Below are 15,497 nucleotides of genomic sequence, written 5' to 3'. Positions count from 1 at the left end.
TTTCTCCTTTTTGATCAAAAGTTCAACTAAAAGTATTTGCTCAGATAGAAAGGATATTATGTAACTAGTGAGCCCATTCCAAGATTATCTTGTACATATATATAGTACAATAGAAGGGTTGAAAAGGGACTGGAATTTGCAGCAGGACTTCTTTGAGAACTAGCAACTGGCTCTACAGCTATGCTCACCTATAATACGTGATGAATGGATTATATGGGCTAGCGCAAGACCCAGACCTGGATTTTCAACTTGGCGAAGAATTCGAAACCCGTGAGGGAGAACTAAAGGCTAGTATCATACTGAACTGAACAGAGTCTCTTCTTTTTTAAAAAAATGTATTTTTTTTTAACTTAAGGATACTTTCTTTACAGAATTTTGTTGTTTTATATCAAACCAGAATCTCTTCTTTATCAAACGAGCATCACTGGATTATGTAGACGCCCTGGGTCCTTGGTGCGTACACCAATTCTTCTGTGTGGGAAACTGCAACAGATCATTTCTGGGACAGCCAGGTAAGAGTCTGCTCAAAGTCATACCCAGGGGAATCTAGTCAGGCTCATTTTGATAATGCTTTCTTTCTCTGACTTTATAGGCTCAACTCCAGCTTTCTCTGCTACAATTTTGGTCTCCTAAGACTATCTGAAGCATCAAAAGGTAACAATGCTAAGATCTATACCTGACCATTAACCAATGTCTCTATTCCCCTTAGATGCAAATGGAAATATTTTTATGTTGTTGTTTATGTCTTTCCAGTGTTTTCCTCTACTTTCAAAGAAGACAGTGATGACTGATGAAGGTTGAAAATCCCAGCCATCAGGATTTTGAGGGTGTCCAGGGTCGCCCATAGATAGCAGGAGTGAGCCCTTTGTAGGAGGTTGTAGTGGAATAGCACCGATCAGTGAGCTAGCTGCCAACGAGGTGTCTGACATCCTTATTTTGTTCACCACCTCCATAACCAGCTCTGCTTCTAAATGGTTTCAGGTATGGTTGATTTAAGTCCCCCAGACCTGATGCTTGATACTCTCCTTCCAGAAGGGCCATTTTGCTAGCCTTGATTGTAAATCTCATTTCCCTCTTGGATGACTTCTTTTCTCTCTGTTCCAGATCAACATTTTCATTGATCCAGAAACAAAAGCAAGGCAAAGCTGGAGGGGGAAAGAAACGTGGAAAAAGACATCTTAGCTCACATGGAGGCTCTGACGACCCAGGCAAACGCCGCAGATTCAGCTGCCACGCACACAGGAGCCCCGCCTGCCATTCAAACCGTACTCGAAGATGCTAATCTTGATGCAAGTAGTGGGGGAAATGTGGGGCAGGAAAGCATGGGTCCAAGAGAGGGTGATGAGGTGGAAAAAATGTCCAACCTCAGTCTGTGTCAGGATATGGAAGCTGAGGCCCCACAACCACAGGCAGCTCCCGATCAAGCTATATGGCAGAGGGCTAACATCAGGGGACGCATAGGGAAGAAGAACAGCCGTAAAAGGAGGAATAGGAAGGAAAGAAAGATGGTGTATCTTCCTTGTCCTCTGACGCTGCGGACTCGAGCATCTTCGGCAGCCCCAGTTCTGGGTCACGCTCCTGTCCTGGGGCCTCTGTTAGGGGATGTCAGTGTGGAGGGTGAAACCTGGGAGCAAAGGGAGAATGGTGAGGGTAAAAAGGCATCCATTCTCAGTCAGTCTCGGATGGCACCGGCTGGTGCCCTGTTGCCAGCAGCAAGTCCAACTCAGTCCTCTGCTGAGTGGAACTCTCTGGTGGACAACCAGGAGATAAAAGTAGAGAAGGAAAACAGCCATAAAGGGAGAAATAAAAAGAAGAAGATCATGTGTAGCCCCTGGCCTCTTACGGTACAGGCTTGGGCATCTTATACGGACCCAGGTCCATTACCCACAGCTCCGTTACCCACAGCTCCTGCTGGGGCTTCAGCAGTTGCTGATGATGGAGTCAACACTGGGCTTCAAAGCAGGGATCGAAAGGAGGAGAAAGATAAAATGTCACTGGTTACTTCTTATCAGAGTGCTCAGGCTGGCAGCCCGTGCTCAGATGTGGCATCGGGCCATGGCTCACTGGAGGAGGTTTCCTTTGCTAAAGATGGGTTGAATGTAGGGGAGAAAAGCGGGTGTACGAAGAGGGATAGAAAAGACCAAAGCGTCTTGTCTCCTTCTCGGCCTCTGACAGTCCAAGCTTGGACCTCATTCAGAGCCAAAGATGGGGTTCAGACTCTCTTGCAGGGTGAGTCTTCCATGGCAAGCGTAAGGATGGATACGGGCCAGAAAGGCAGGCCTCAAGCGGAGAGTAGTAAGGAAGGAGCAAAGTCCATTCTTCCTTGCCCTGTGAGGGTCCAGGCAGATGCTTCCTTCGCAGCCAAAGCTCTGGGGCAGGATTCATTTGAGGGGACTTCTGCTCTGGAAGACCGATTTTCCAAGCTGAGTCAAAGCAAGAGGGGGCCCCAGCAGGGAGAGGAGAGCCAAGTGCAGAGCAGTACATAGATTTCTCTGGAACCTTCCCAGGATTGGGGAAATACAGAGAGATGCCCAGAGGATAAGGATTTGCGGGAGTGCGTGGTGGTGAATTTTGCTAGGCAAGTCGACGGTTAATGTGGGGAGCTCTGCTCTCAAGAGAGGATAGAGACTTTGACCCTGACCAAAACCCACACCCACAGGAGTTCTTCAGTGACGGGGAGGCAGGGACAATGGAGGGAGAGGGCTGAATATCAGATTCCCTGGATGGGGAAATGGGAAGATTTTTAAGATGCAGGAGAGAAAAGAAAGAAAACTAAGAAGACTCTGGGCCTTGGAAGTGTGACCATCTGTCTCTGCTCGGGAGAAAGATGGGTTTAAAATGCTACTCTGAAGAAAGAGAGGCTCACTACACAAATGGTCTATCTTATCCTGTTTTACTATATCATCGCAATCCATCTCTTGATGGGAGATTGCTCGCCTAAATAAGTTTTAAGTTTACAGGTAGTAGATGCTATATGGTTGGCATATACAGGCTAATGTTTTAGAAAAGCAAAAGTCCTTATGCTGTCTATCCTTTTTCCTGTAAGATTTTTCACATCCTTGGGAGAGGTCTGTTACTTATGGCTGGGAAATGGTGTTATGAGTCTAGAGTGTAAACCAAGGACAGAATGTGTATTGTATCCTAAGAACACTACTCTTGACTGGAAAATGTTACTGCATGTTGCATATTAGATTGTAAATTGCCTTCATGATTGCAGGGAGCTCCTGGACTGGCTGGTTTACAAGCGCTGAGAGTGCAGACTCTAGAGTCACAATGCCTGGGTTCAAACCCCAGCTTTGACACTCACCCCCTGTGTTCCTCTGAGCAACTCACTCCTGTCTTCTGGTTCCCAGGTTCTGCTTCTGTCACCTGGCAATAATAATAACCCCTGCCTTGTAGAACTGCATGAGGATTAAATGAGTTGATACATGTGAAGCCTTTAGAAGAGTACTTTGCAAATAATAAGCCGCCAAACGACATCAGCTATTATTACTTTATCTTGCAGCATTAAATTTCATGGAAGGGCCTGGCATTAGCAGGGCCTGGCCTTTAATTATGTGTCTTACAAGTTATACAAACAGCAATGTAAACGTAAGACAGAAGATGATTCCTGCACTTAAAAAATCATGGTAACAACAATTCTTAAAGCCATGACCATGCTGTTTAAGGAGGAAACAAGTGATAAAATAGTAGCTATGATTTTGAAGTGATAGGATTTCAACCATGTCAAGAAAAATTGCTGCAATAAACTCTGGAAAAGAAATACACTACTATGTTAATATTGGTTATTTCTGGATGAGGGGGATCATGCGTGAGGATGTTTTTCTGTTTCTTCATTCTTTTCCATAACTCCCAAGTTTCTACATTACCATGTCATCAGCAAATGATCAAAAAAAATTAATGAGGGGAAGAAGACTTCTCCACAGTGAACTTGTTAGAGGGGAGTCACCTGATATGAGGGGACCAGACCTTCCCCAGTGAACACTCCCCAGCTGGCAGCTCTGGAAAAGAGATTCAGGTGCCTTGGACTGGGGTTGAATAGAGCAGAGACAGCTACACTGTGCGAGGCGGTGGGTGGGGGGGGAACTTCTGTATTTCTCCAACAACCTGTGGGAACAAGGGAGGGGTGCTTACTCTTCTGCTGTAATCAGCCATTGCCTAAATTGGCAGGCGCTGTGCTGCTCTGGCTATATTATTGCTGCCATCTGTCACATTTGTTGAGAACTTATCCAGAAGCTTAGCTGGACAATGTAGCTTGGTACAGGGTGAGATTAAAAAGTAAACTTGTTTTAGCCTTCTGTATAGCCTGGCTTTGGGGATCAATTTAGTTAAAATGATATCCTGATCATTCCCCCGACAACACTGAAGGGGTAGGTATTCAAGGAAGACTCGGGAGGTGGGATCAAGTGCCCCTTTTATGTGTCCCCAATGCTCTTAGCAGGGGTTTGGAAGCTTTCTGATGCCCATGCATCTTCCTGTCTTGAGGTCCAGCTACACTCTGATCCCCCTTGAAGAGGACAGTAGTACCCTCAGCTGGTCATGTGCCTTGCTGTAAAACCCATGGCCTTAACCAGAAAAGGGACTGGATGTATGGGTGTTGGACAAGTGGCCACATAGTCTTATTACCTCTCACTGTAATCTCAGGGGTGGCTCTCTGATATACATCAAGATCAGAATATAGGGAATGAAAGAATGCCAGTGGAGCAGGGCTTTGGAAGGGCAAGACCAAAGGGCTCCATGCTTTCTCCCAGGTAAGTTTTCCCGCCCACTGTCTCCTACATTAGTAGAAAATTCAGTGCAGGAAAGCTAAACAGAGCAAGGGGAGGAGCAAGGAAAAGGAACTGAGAGACTGGTTGCCCAGTTCTTGGTCTGGTTCAAGTTTGAAACTGTAAAAGAGGGTAAGAGGGCTCTGAGGTTTATTTGCTGTCCAGCTCAGCTCACCTGGGTAAGAGAATCAAAATGAATTTGAGGCAAAAGCCTGTAACTGTGAATAAAGGCTGAGTTTGCCTAATGTATTTGCTGGGTCATGTTAATCTTGGGAAACTTCAAGTACAACAGCAGGCAACTGACAAGAATCTGATACAGTGTGGTGGAGGGAATCTGAGAAACACAATTAGCCTTGTGGTTGTCCTTGCTTTATTCTACTGTTGCCACCTCTTGTACTTAAAAGAGGTGGGAGCCAGGAGGACTGTTCCCCTTTGACAAAGGCAACATGATGGAATCACTCATCATAGGATAAGTCTTTGACCCTGAACTTTCTAGTCCCAACACATTATTTCTTTTTAATTTTTTTAATTGAAGGGTAATTGCTTTACAACAGTGTGTTGGTTTCTGCCATACATCAACATGAATTAGCCCTAGATATACATATTGAACCTCCCTCCTACCTCCAACACATTATTTCTGTCTATTTCAAATCTAAATCCTTCTGCCTGCCTGTCTTCCCTAAGAGTATTTAACGTTTCTAGCCCTGTCTATTGCTGCTCCCCATAGGAACCATCTATTTCAACCATGCTGGTCACATGAGTGTCCCCCAAATATGCCATGAATATCCTTACCTGCAGACTTTTTGCAAATTTTCACCTATGCCTGGCCTTTCTCCCCTGGAACACATTCCCTGCTCCCATTTCAGAACACAGGGCTCCACTGGGCCTTCCCCTCAGCTCACTGATGCATTTTCATTGTTTCATTTGAGGCTTTCTTTTCACCTGAGCCAAAGCTGCTTACTCTGTTGCTTCAAGGGCTCAGTGAAGTTTTGCAATAAGAAGTATTCATGCAGGATACACAGTGTTCTAAAATTCAGTCAGCTGCTTTTGGGGAGAGGGATCATTTCTTGGTACATCAAGTGGGTCAGGTGCACAAGGGACTACACTTTAATTCCACAACTAGGTAAGGAAACTGCTGAACATTATTCATTTCCTACTAGTGAAATAAATGGGCTCCCTGGGGTGGGGGTGGGGGAGCCCTGAGAAACACAGTAGCTCTTTCCTGGGCCCTCCCTTAAATAACAATCCTACGGTACCCAGAGTTTGTATAGGCCTTAGCTTCCAAGAGGTTCACAGTGGTCCTCAATATCAAAATATACTATCCATAGTACATGAACACGTCAATGACCCATTTGTGGTGGATGTGCGCTTATAGGGGCTTCCCTGGTGGCTCAGTGGTAAAAAAAATTCACCTGTCAATCTAGGAGATGTGGGATACTGGACTTGTTGTTTTACCAGTAGAAGTGAGACTGCACTCAGTCTTTTAGTCTCTTACTCCTTGTGACCAAAGGCAGCCATTTTCCAGCCAGGGATGGGCCTTGGAAGGGAGTAAAGCTAATTGAGCCACAAAGTGCCCTCCCCTGGCCTGGAGCTCTAACCACCTCAGCTCACCAGCCAGAAGCGCTTCTGTCCCTTAAGACCCTGGTATTCTTCGATTCCGCACGTGACCAGCAGTGTGAGCTCTGGAGTCTGATCATCTGAATTCAAACCCTGACTCTTCTTACTAACTTGGGTAAATTGCTAAACCCTCTATGCCTCAATTTCTTCAACTGAAAATGAAATTAATAATAATAGTACCTGCCTCTTTAGATGGTTGGGAGGATAGAGAGTGTTTATACGTGTCAAGTACCTAGAGTAATGCCTGGCATGTATTTAAGTACTCAATTCATGTTGGCTACTAATATTATTCATTCTTCCCCAGTGAAGAAACCAAGAGCTGAAGTATTTTGCCCTGCGGGCTTTGGTTTTCCCTACAAGCTGGTGCCAAGCTCTTCGTCTTCATTTGGTTATCAAACTAGATTCCTTGGCAACCACGTTACACCTTCCCACAGCCCTCACGCCCTGCCCATCCTGACAACATTATTTAACTGCCTTTTTGACACTGCCATGGGTGCGTCAAAGAAACTTCAAATATTGTTTCTGCCCTCAATAAGCTCAACATTTACCTCCGAAGATGGGCCAAAAGGAAAGTGACTTTTGCAGCACATGCACCCTATCACAGTGGGCACAGCCAAAACCCATTGAGTTTAGCCACATTCAGGGCCAACCCCAGAACAAGTTTTTAACCCAAAGTTGTGAAAGCCAAAATAAAAGGTCTGGGAGATGTCTTATAAGATATTCCTGTTTTGGGGGGAAAAAAAAAAACAAAATGAAAGGTTTGGTTTCCTGACAAGGTGAGAAAAATCTACATCTGTTAACCACCCACAATTATGCTGCATACTGAGAGAATATCTATCTATCTATCTATCATCGACCTATCTACCTACCTGTTTCTTATTTAAGCAGGATACTGGATCCTTGAAGAGTTTCCAATCTAGCAAAAATCTTGAAATATTTTTTAAAATAATGCAACACAAGGACAAATGTCTGATTCCACTTATTTGAGCTACTTAGACTAGCTAAATTCATAGAGACAGAAAGTAAAATAATGGCTACCAAGGGCTAGGGGCGTGGAATGAGGGTACAGAGTTTCAGTCTGAGATGATGTAAAAGTTCTGAAACTAGACAGTGGTGATGGTTGCAGAACAATAGGAATGCACTTAAGAATACAGAACTGTGCGCCTAAAATTGCTAATATTGTAGATTTTATGACATGTGCCTTTTAACAAATTGTTTAAAAATAATGCAAGATGGTAAAAAAAAAAAAAAACTCACATGCTAAATTATGCTAACTATGCTGAAAGTAATTTCAGTCATACTGAGCTCAGAATAAGGAAAACTCAAAGAGGACTGGAATAGTTCAGGACAGTTTTCTAGAAAAGGAAAGATATGAGCCAGGTTTAGATGAAGGGGGACAATCTGGAAAGGAGAGAGTGAGAGGAAAATTGCTGCAGCAGAGGCCCAAAGATAGTGATGAATATGCCCCCCCCAAGGGGGCACAGTCAGCTCACAGAAAAAGATGTGTTGCTTAACAAGCAATGGGAGCTGTGGCTGCTTGAGTGGGATGGAGCCTCACCCGAGTGACTTGAACTGCAGGCAGACACTTGAATTGGAAGCCTTGGGTATGAGACATTCATTGTACTGTTATATAATTTAATTTTTTACTACTGAAATCTGAGCGACATCTACAGTCTAATTAATTATAATGAGTCTGGTTTTCATAATATGTTATAATTGTATAAGATGTCACCATGGGGTGGGGCGGGAATCAGGGTGATGGGTATTAGTGACCTCTTGGCACTCTTTTTGCAACTTATGAGTCTATCATTATTTCAAAATCAAAAGTTAGAAAATCAGGAGGAGGGGATGGGTATGACTATAAAAGTGTCACACAAGAGAGCCTTTAGTGGTCATGGAATGGTTCTGTGTCTTGATTTCTGTGGTAGTTGCATGAATCTGTGTATGCATGTGCTAAAATGGCATGAACTAAAACACACAAACATTGTAGCAATGTCAATTTTCTGGCTTCGAGTCTTTACTATAGTTACCTAAGGAAGGTTGAGTGAAAGGTATATTGAACCCCTCTGTTCTATATTCACAACTTCTTATAAGTCTATCAGATCAGCTCAGTTGCTCAGTTGTGTCCGACTCTTTGCGACCCCATGAATTGCTGCATGCCAGGCCTCCCTGTCCATCACCAACTCCCGGAGTTCACTCAGACTCACGTCCATCGAGTCAGTGATGCCATCCAGCCATCTCATCCTCTGTCATCCCCTTCTCCTCTTGCCCCCAATCCCTCCCAGCATCAGAGTCTTCCAATGAGTCAACTCTTCGCATGAGGTGGCCAAAGTACTGGAGTTTCAGCTTTAGCATCATTCCTTCCAAAGAAATCCCAGGGCTGATCTCCTTCAGAATGGACTGGTTGCATCTCCTTGCAGTCCAAGGGACTCTCAAGAATCTTCTCCAACACCACAGTTTAAAAGCATCAATTCTTCGGCGCTCAGCCTTCTTCACAGTCCAACTCTCACATCCATACATGACCACAGGAAAAACCTATAATTACATCAAAATAAAAATGTTAAAGTTTGCAAAATTGTATAAAGTTAGAAAATGAATGTTTGAAAAATCAACTTATCTGTGTGCACATTGACTTGAAAGGAGGTAAAATGGGCACAGGATGAGAAAAAGTTATTCCAAGCAGGTATTTCCTCACTTAAACATGGTTCACTCAGAAAAGTGGTTGGCCCTGGGTAAACAAAATGTTCCTTTGGGTTGTTCAGTCAAGGAGAAAAAAATTTTTAGTTTATTGGATTTATGAGCCAAATGTGTTACTGGATGAGGAGGTTTTGTCTTACGAATTTGGAGTTGAAACTTTCTAGTCAGCCATCTGGAAGTGAGTTAGGCTGTGACAGGGCAAACAGAAATCTGCTTATAAAGAAACTGTAAATTCATCTGCTCAGATGTTGAACCAGAAAGCTAGAGCCTATTCTCTAAGAATAATCAATCTTAAAGGAAATCAAGCCTGAATATTCATTGGAAGGACTGATATTGAAGTTAAAGCACCAGTACTTTGATGCTGAAGCTCCAATACTTTGGCCACCTAATGCAAAGAGCCAACTCACTGAAAAAGACCCTGATGCTATGAAAGATTGAGGGCAGGAGAAAAGGGTGACAGAGGATGAGATGGTTGGATCGCATGACCAACCCAAGGGAACATGAGCTTAAGCAAAGGCCAGGAGATACTGAAGGACAGGGAAGCCTGGCCTGCGGCAGTCCATGGGGTCACAAAGAGTCAGACATGACTGAGCGACTGAACAACAACAACAAATTCTCTAGAAAAATAATGGAAACACCTTTACAGGTCTGCAGCCTACAACGAAGGCATTGAGCTTGGTACAATCTTCTGTAGCAAGTGAGTGGGCATCTGGTTGTACAATAGGCCCATCAAGTGATGGAGACTCAGAAGTCCATCATCCAAACATCATCTGCTTGTCCAATCAAGCCCACTCAGCATCCAGAGTCTACAAAAGCAAAAGCTGAATGCCAACATGCAAATTTTCTCCTTCTTTCCCTCCTGTATTTCTTTTCAGAAAACAGATGTCAGTTGGGGTGGACAGTGAGTGAAGGGACAAGAGTTGGAGGGTGATCTTCCAGATTGTCACACATCCTTCCTCTGCCCGCCTCCTGCAGCTGATTGGGACCTCGGATGAGGCTCTAGGAGTATATCCGGCAGCTGGTTTCAGCTGGTTGCCTGGATACAAGCCAAAAGTGGAGTGGGAGGGTGACGAGGAGGAACTGGAATTTCTTTTCCTTGTTTTTGTCTTCCACTTTCCCTTCCTAAAGTTTGCACCCTTCCATCCCATTCGGCTTCATGCTTCAGCATTTCTTTCTGGGGGACAAGGCTCCTGCTACTGGTTGAGTTTGTTTTCTGCTCTGCACAGTGGCTGACTTCCTTCATGTTTCCGAGATACCTCAATTATCCTGATTGTTTCAGTTTGGGCTCCTGAATTAAACTGGCTGCTCATGAATACCCAGAGGATTTATCACTTAATAACTGAACTGCTTAGGTCATTAAGGAAAAGTAGAGAAACAGTCAAATGATTGTTAATCTTGCAGAACATGTAACAAGGAGATGGCCATTGGCTTCCTGTTAAATCCTTTAAGGTTCCTGTCTGTGAAAGGAGGGCTTGTTTTCCCTTTTTGGCCTTGGGGATCGGAAGCACTGTTTGGGGTGAGGTAAAGGGCATGGCAGGCTGGAGGGCAAGCAGAGACCGGGACTTCTGACAGCAAGCTGTGGACTTTTGATTTTTGCATATCTCTTCAGACTAGTCTCCTATAAGGTGTGTTCTAAATGCATTTGCATGATTTCCTTGGCAGGTATTTGCATTCACCTGGGTGGGGAGCTTGATTCCAGTGTTTCCCTCTGCTCTTGTGTGGCTCTAGGGACAGGGCAGGGGACTCAAAACTTTAATGCCTCCCCTCATCACATCCCGAACTTTGTTCCCATTTAGCTGGATGAGGATCCTTGACCTTGACATATGTCAGTACTCCTACAAAACAGAACGTTTACCCCAAGGCATATGCACCAGGCCAACAGAGTCACTTTTGACTTTCAAATTGTGTGCTGTGGCTGAGGATGAGAAAGAAGGGCTATGGAAGTATAGGAATTCCTGGAGCACCTCCTAGCCATTTACCATGTGATTTGCCCTGCTCTCAGCCTGTGTTCTTTCTTCTGCGAATACCTATGGTGAACCAGGAGGGCTATGCAGCCCTCTTGGGAAGGAGATGAGTGAGCATCAGAAAAATTCTATTTGACACTTCATGAAGGTGCTCCTCTGCTGCTGCTGTGTCACTTCAGTCGTGTCTGACTCTGCGCAACCCCATAGACGGCAGCCCACCAGGCTCCCCCGTCCCTCGGATTCTCCAGGCAAGAACACTGGAGTGGGGTGCCATTGACTTCTCCAAGGTGCTTCTCTAATAGTTCCCAAATCCTGCTAGGCCATCTGGGATACATAAAAGGGGCACTTGACCCCCATCCTGAGTCTTCCATGAATATTCACCCCTTCCATGTTGTCAGAGAATGCATCAGGACACTATTTAACTATATTGACCAGAAAGTCATATCAGTCGGTCAGTTCAGTCTTTCAGTCGTGTCCAACTCTTTGCGACCCCATGAATCGCAGCACGCCAGGCCTCCCTGTTCATCACCAACTCCCAGAGTTTACCCAAACTCATGTCCATTGAGTTGGTGATGCCATCCAGCCATCTCATCCTCTGTAGTCCCCTTTTCCTCCTGCCCACAATCCCACCTAGCATCAGGGTCTTTTCCAATGAGTCAACTCTTCGCATGAGGTAGCCAAAGTACTGGAGTTTCAGCTTCAACATCAGTCCTTCCAATGAATGCCCAGGACTGATTTCTTTTAGGATGGACTGGTTGGATCTCCTTGCAGTCCAAGGGACTCTCAAGAGTCTTCTCCAACACCACAGTTCCAAAAGCATCATTTCTTCAGCGCTCAGCCTTCTTCACAGTCCAACTCTCACATCCATATATGACCACTGGAAAAACCATAGCCTTGACTAGACGGACCTTTGCTGGCAAAGTAATGTCTCTGCTTTTGAATATGCTATCTAGGTTAGTCATAACTTTCCTTCCAAGGAGTAAGTGTCTTTTAATTCATGGCTGCAATCACCATCTGCAGTGATTTTGGAACCCCTAAAAATAAAGTCTGACACTGTTTCCACTGTTTCCCCATCTATTTACCATGAAGTGATGGGACTAGATGCCATGATCTTCGTTTTCTGAATGTTGAGCTTTAAGCCAATTTTTTCACTCTCCTCTTTCACTTTCATCAAGAGGCTTTTTAGTTCCTCTTCACTTTCTGCCATAAGGGTGGTGTCATCTGCATATCTGAGGTTACTGATATTTCTCCCGGCAATCTTGATTCCAGCTTGTGCTTCTTCCTGCCCAAATTTCTCATGATGTACTCTGCATATAAGTTAAATAAGCAGGGTGACATTATACAGCCTTGATGTACTCCTTTTCTTATTTGGAACCAGTCATTGTTCCATGTCCAGTTCTAACTGTTGCTTCCTGACCTGCATACAAATTTCTCAAGAGGCAGGTCAGGTGGTCTGGTATTCCCATCTCTTTCAGAATTTTCCACAGTTTATTGTGATCCACACAGTCAAAGGCTTTGGCATAGTCAATAAAGCAGAAATAGATGCTTTTTTGGAACTCTCTTCCTTTTTCCATGATCCAGCAGATGTTGGCAATTTGATCTCTGGTTCCTCTGCCATTTCTAAAACCAGCTTGAGCATCTGGAAGTTCATGGTTCATGTATTGCTGAAGCCTGGCTTGGAGAATTTTGAGCATTACTTTACTAGCGTGTGAGATGAGTGTCATTGTGGGGTATTTTGAGCATTCTTTGGCATTGCCTTTCTTTGGGATCAGAATGAAAACTGACCTTTTCCAGTCCTGTGGCCACTGCTGAGTTTTCCAAATTTGCTGGCATATTAAGTGCAGCACTTTCATAGCGTCATCTTTCAGGATTTGAAATAGCTCAACTGGAATTCCATCACTTCCACTATCTTTGTTTGTAGCGATGCTTCCTAAGACCCACTTTACTTCGCATTTCAAGATGTCTGACTCTAGGTGAGTGATCACACCATCGTGATTATCTGGGTTGTGAAGGTCTTTTTGTACAGTTCTTCTGTGTATGCTTGCCACCTCTTCTTAATATCTTCTGCTTCTGTTAGGTCCATACCATTTCTGTCCTTTATCGAGCCCATCTTTGCATGAAATATTCCCTTGGCATCTCTAATTTTCTTTAAGAGATCTCTAGTCGTTCCCATTCTGTTGTTTTCCTCTATTTCGTTGCATTGATTGCTGAGAAAGCCTTTCTTATCAAGAACTCCTTATTGCCAAATTCAGACTTAAGTTGAAGAAAGGAGGGAAAACCACTAGACCATTCAGATATGACCTAAATCAAATCCCTTATGATTATACAGTGGAAGTGAGAAATAGATTTAAAGGACTAGATCTGATAGAGTGCCTGATGAACTATGGACTGAAGTTTGTGACATTGTACAGGAGACAGGGATCAAGACCATCCCCATGGGAAAGAAATGTGAAAAAGCAAAATGACTGTCTGAGGAGGCCTTACAAATAGCTGTGAAAAGAAAAGAAGTGAAAAGCAAAGGAGAAAAGGAAAGATATAAGCATCTGAATGCAGAGTTCCAACAAATAGTAAGGAAAGGTAAGAAAGTCTTCCTGAGCGATCAATGCAAAGTCAAGCTATACAAAGGCCAAATCAAAAACTTCTTTTTTAATCTCAACCTATACCCATGACACCACCCTTATGGCAGAAAGTGAAGAAGAACTAAAGAGCCTCTTGATGAAGGTGAAAGAGGAGAGTGAAAAGGTTGGCTTAAAGGTCAACATTCAGAAAACTAAGATCATGGCATCCAGTCCCATCACTTCATGGTAAATAGATGGGGAAACAATGGCTGACTTTATTTTTCTGGGCTCCAAAATCACTGCAGATGGTGACTGCAGCCATGAAATTAAAAGACGTTTACTCCTTGGAAGGAAAGTTATGACCAAACTACACAGCATATTCAAAAGCAGAGACATTACTTTTTCAACAGAGGCCCATCTAGTCAAGGCTATGGTTTTTCCAGTGGTCATGTATGGATGTGAGAGTTGGACTGTGAAAAAAGCTGAGCGCTGAAGAAATGATGCTTTTGGAACTGTGGTGTTGGAGAAGACTCTTGAGAGTCCCTTGGACTGCAAGGAGATCCAAGCAGTCCATCCTAAAGGAGAACAGTCCTGGGTGTTCATTGGAAGGACTTATGTTGAAGCTGAAACTCCAATACTTTGGCCACCTCATGCGAAGAGTTGACTCACTGGAAAAGACCCTGATTCTGGGAAAGATTGAGGGCAGGAGGAGAAGGGGATGACAGAGGATGAGATGGTTGGATGTCATCACCAATTCATTGGTTATGGGTTTGGGTAGACTCCGGGAGTTGGTGATGGACAGGGAGGCCTGGCGTGCTGTGGTTCATGGAGTCACAAAGAGTCGAACACGACTGAATGGCTGAACTGAACTGATACCCATGACCTATATACTATATGGTACAGTCATGGTACAGTCAAGCTTCCAGATAACCCTTCAACAAATGTAGCAGCAATAATATAGCCAAAGCAGCATGGTTCCTTCATGATGAGGCAATGATTGGTTATAGAAGAAGAGTAAGCACCCCTATCCCATGTTGGGTGACTGTCCTTCAACAAGTCCAAGGCTCCCCAGGCCGCTCAGATGGTAAGGAATCTGCCTGCAATGCTGGAGACCCAGGTTTGATCCCTGGGTTGGGATGATCCCCTGGAGAAGGGAATGGCAATCTACTCCAGTATTCTTGCCTGGCAAATCCCATGGACAGAGGAGCCTTGCAGGCTACACTCCATGGGGTTGCACAGAGTCAGACACAACTGAGCCACTAACACACTTTCTTTCTCCTTCCCCTCTTCCTCCTCCTTCTTTCCTCCCTTAATTAATTTATTTTAATTATTATCTGATTATGTGGCAGTGTAGAAATTTGGGAGTCATAGAAAAAAATTAATAAGCAGAAAAACATCCCCATGCATGATCCTACCATCCAGCAATAACCAATATTAACACAGTAGCATATTATCTCCTAACCTATATTGCTACATATTTTCTTGATATGGTTGAAATCCTGCTACTTCAAACTTATCACTACCTTGTTATTGCCTGTTTCCCCCCTAATGACTTTAGGAATTGTTACCACAATTTTAAATGGAGGCATCATCTTCTGTTTTACATATGCACTGCCATTTGTATAACTTTGGGGAGAGTAATTCTTAACCCTTTGTCTTTCAGCACTAAATTTCATAGAAAAGTCTGGTGCTGTGGTATTTTGTGTCCTAATAATCCCTGGGGTCTTTGCTGAATGCCAAGGTTTACCTCCACCCGTTTGCTGAAGCTGAGAAAACCTGATCCTGAAAATTTTCTGTCAACCTCATGTTTAAAGTTGAAGCATCTTTAGCTGTGTGGCTTCCATGTTCTTATGTGGCAATGCCTAATGTTGTCCATTCCATGCTTCTAACATGCA

The 15,497-nt window shown here is 44.0% G+C and overlaps 1 long non-coding RNA gene across 1 annotated transcript; it reads left to right on the top strand.

Annotated features, from left to right (window-relative positions):
* The first annotated feature begins 380 nt into the window (after positions 1-380).
* Positions 381-975, top strand: LOC113886753. The gene is made up of 3 exons (XR_003509544.1): positions 381-512; positions 593-654; positions 754-975. It is a non-coding gene; the product is annotated as an uncharacterized LOC113886753 (long non-coding RNA).
* The last annotated feature ends 14,522 nt before the right edge of the window (positions 976-15,497 follow it).

The sequence above is a fragment of the Bos indicus x Bos taurus genome, chromosome X (genome assembly GCF_003369695.1).
Source record: "Bos indicus x Bos taurus breed Angus x Brahman F1 hybrid chromosome X, Bos_hybrid_MaternalHap_v2.0, whole genome shotgun sequence".
NCBI lineage: Eukaryota > Metazoa > Chordata > Mammalia > Artiodactyla > Bovidae > Bos > Bos indicus x Bos taurus.
The sequence above is the reverse complement of the archived record's forward strand: the minus strand, read 5'-3'. Positions and strand labels throughout refer to the sequence as shown.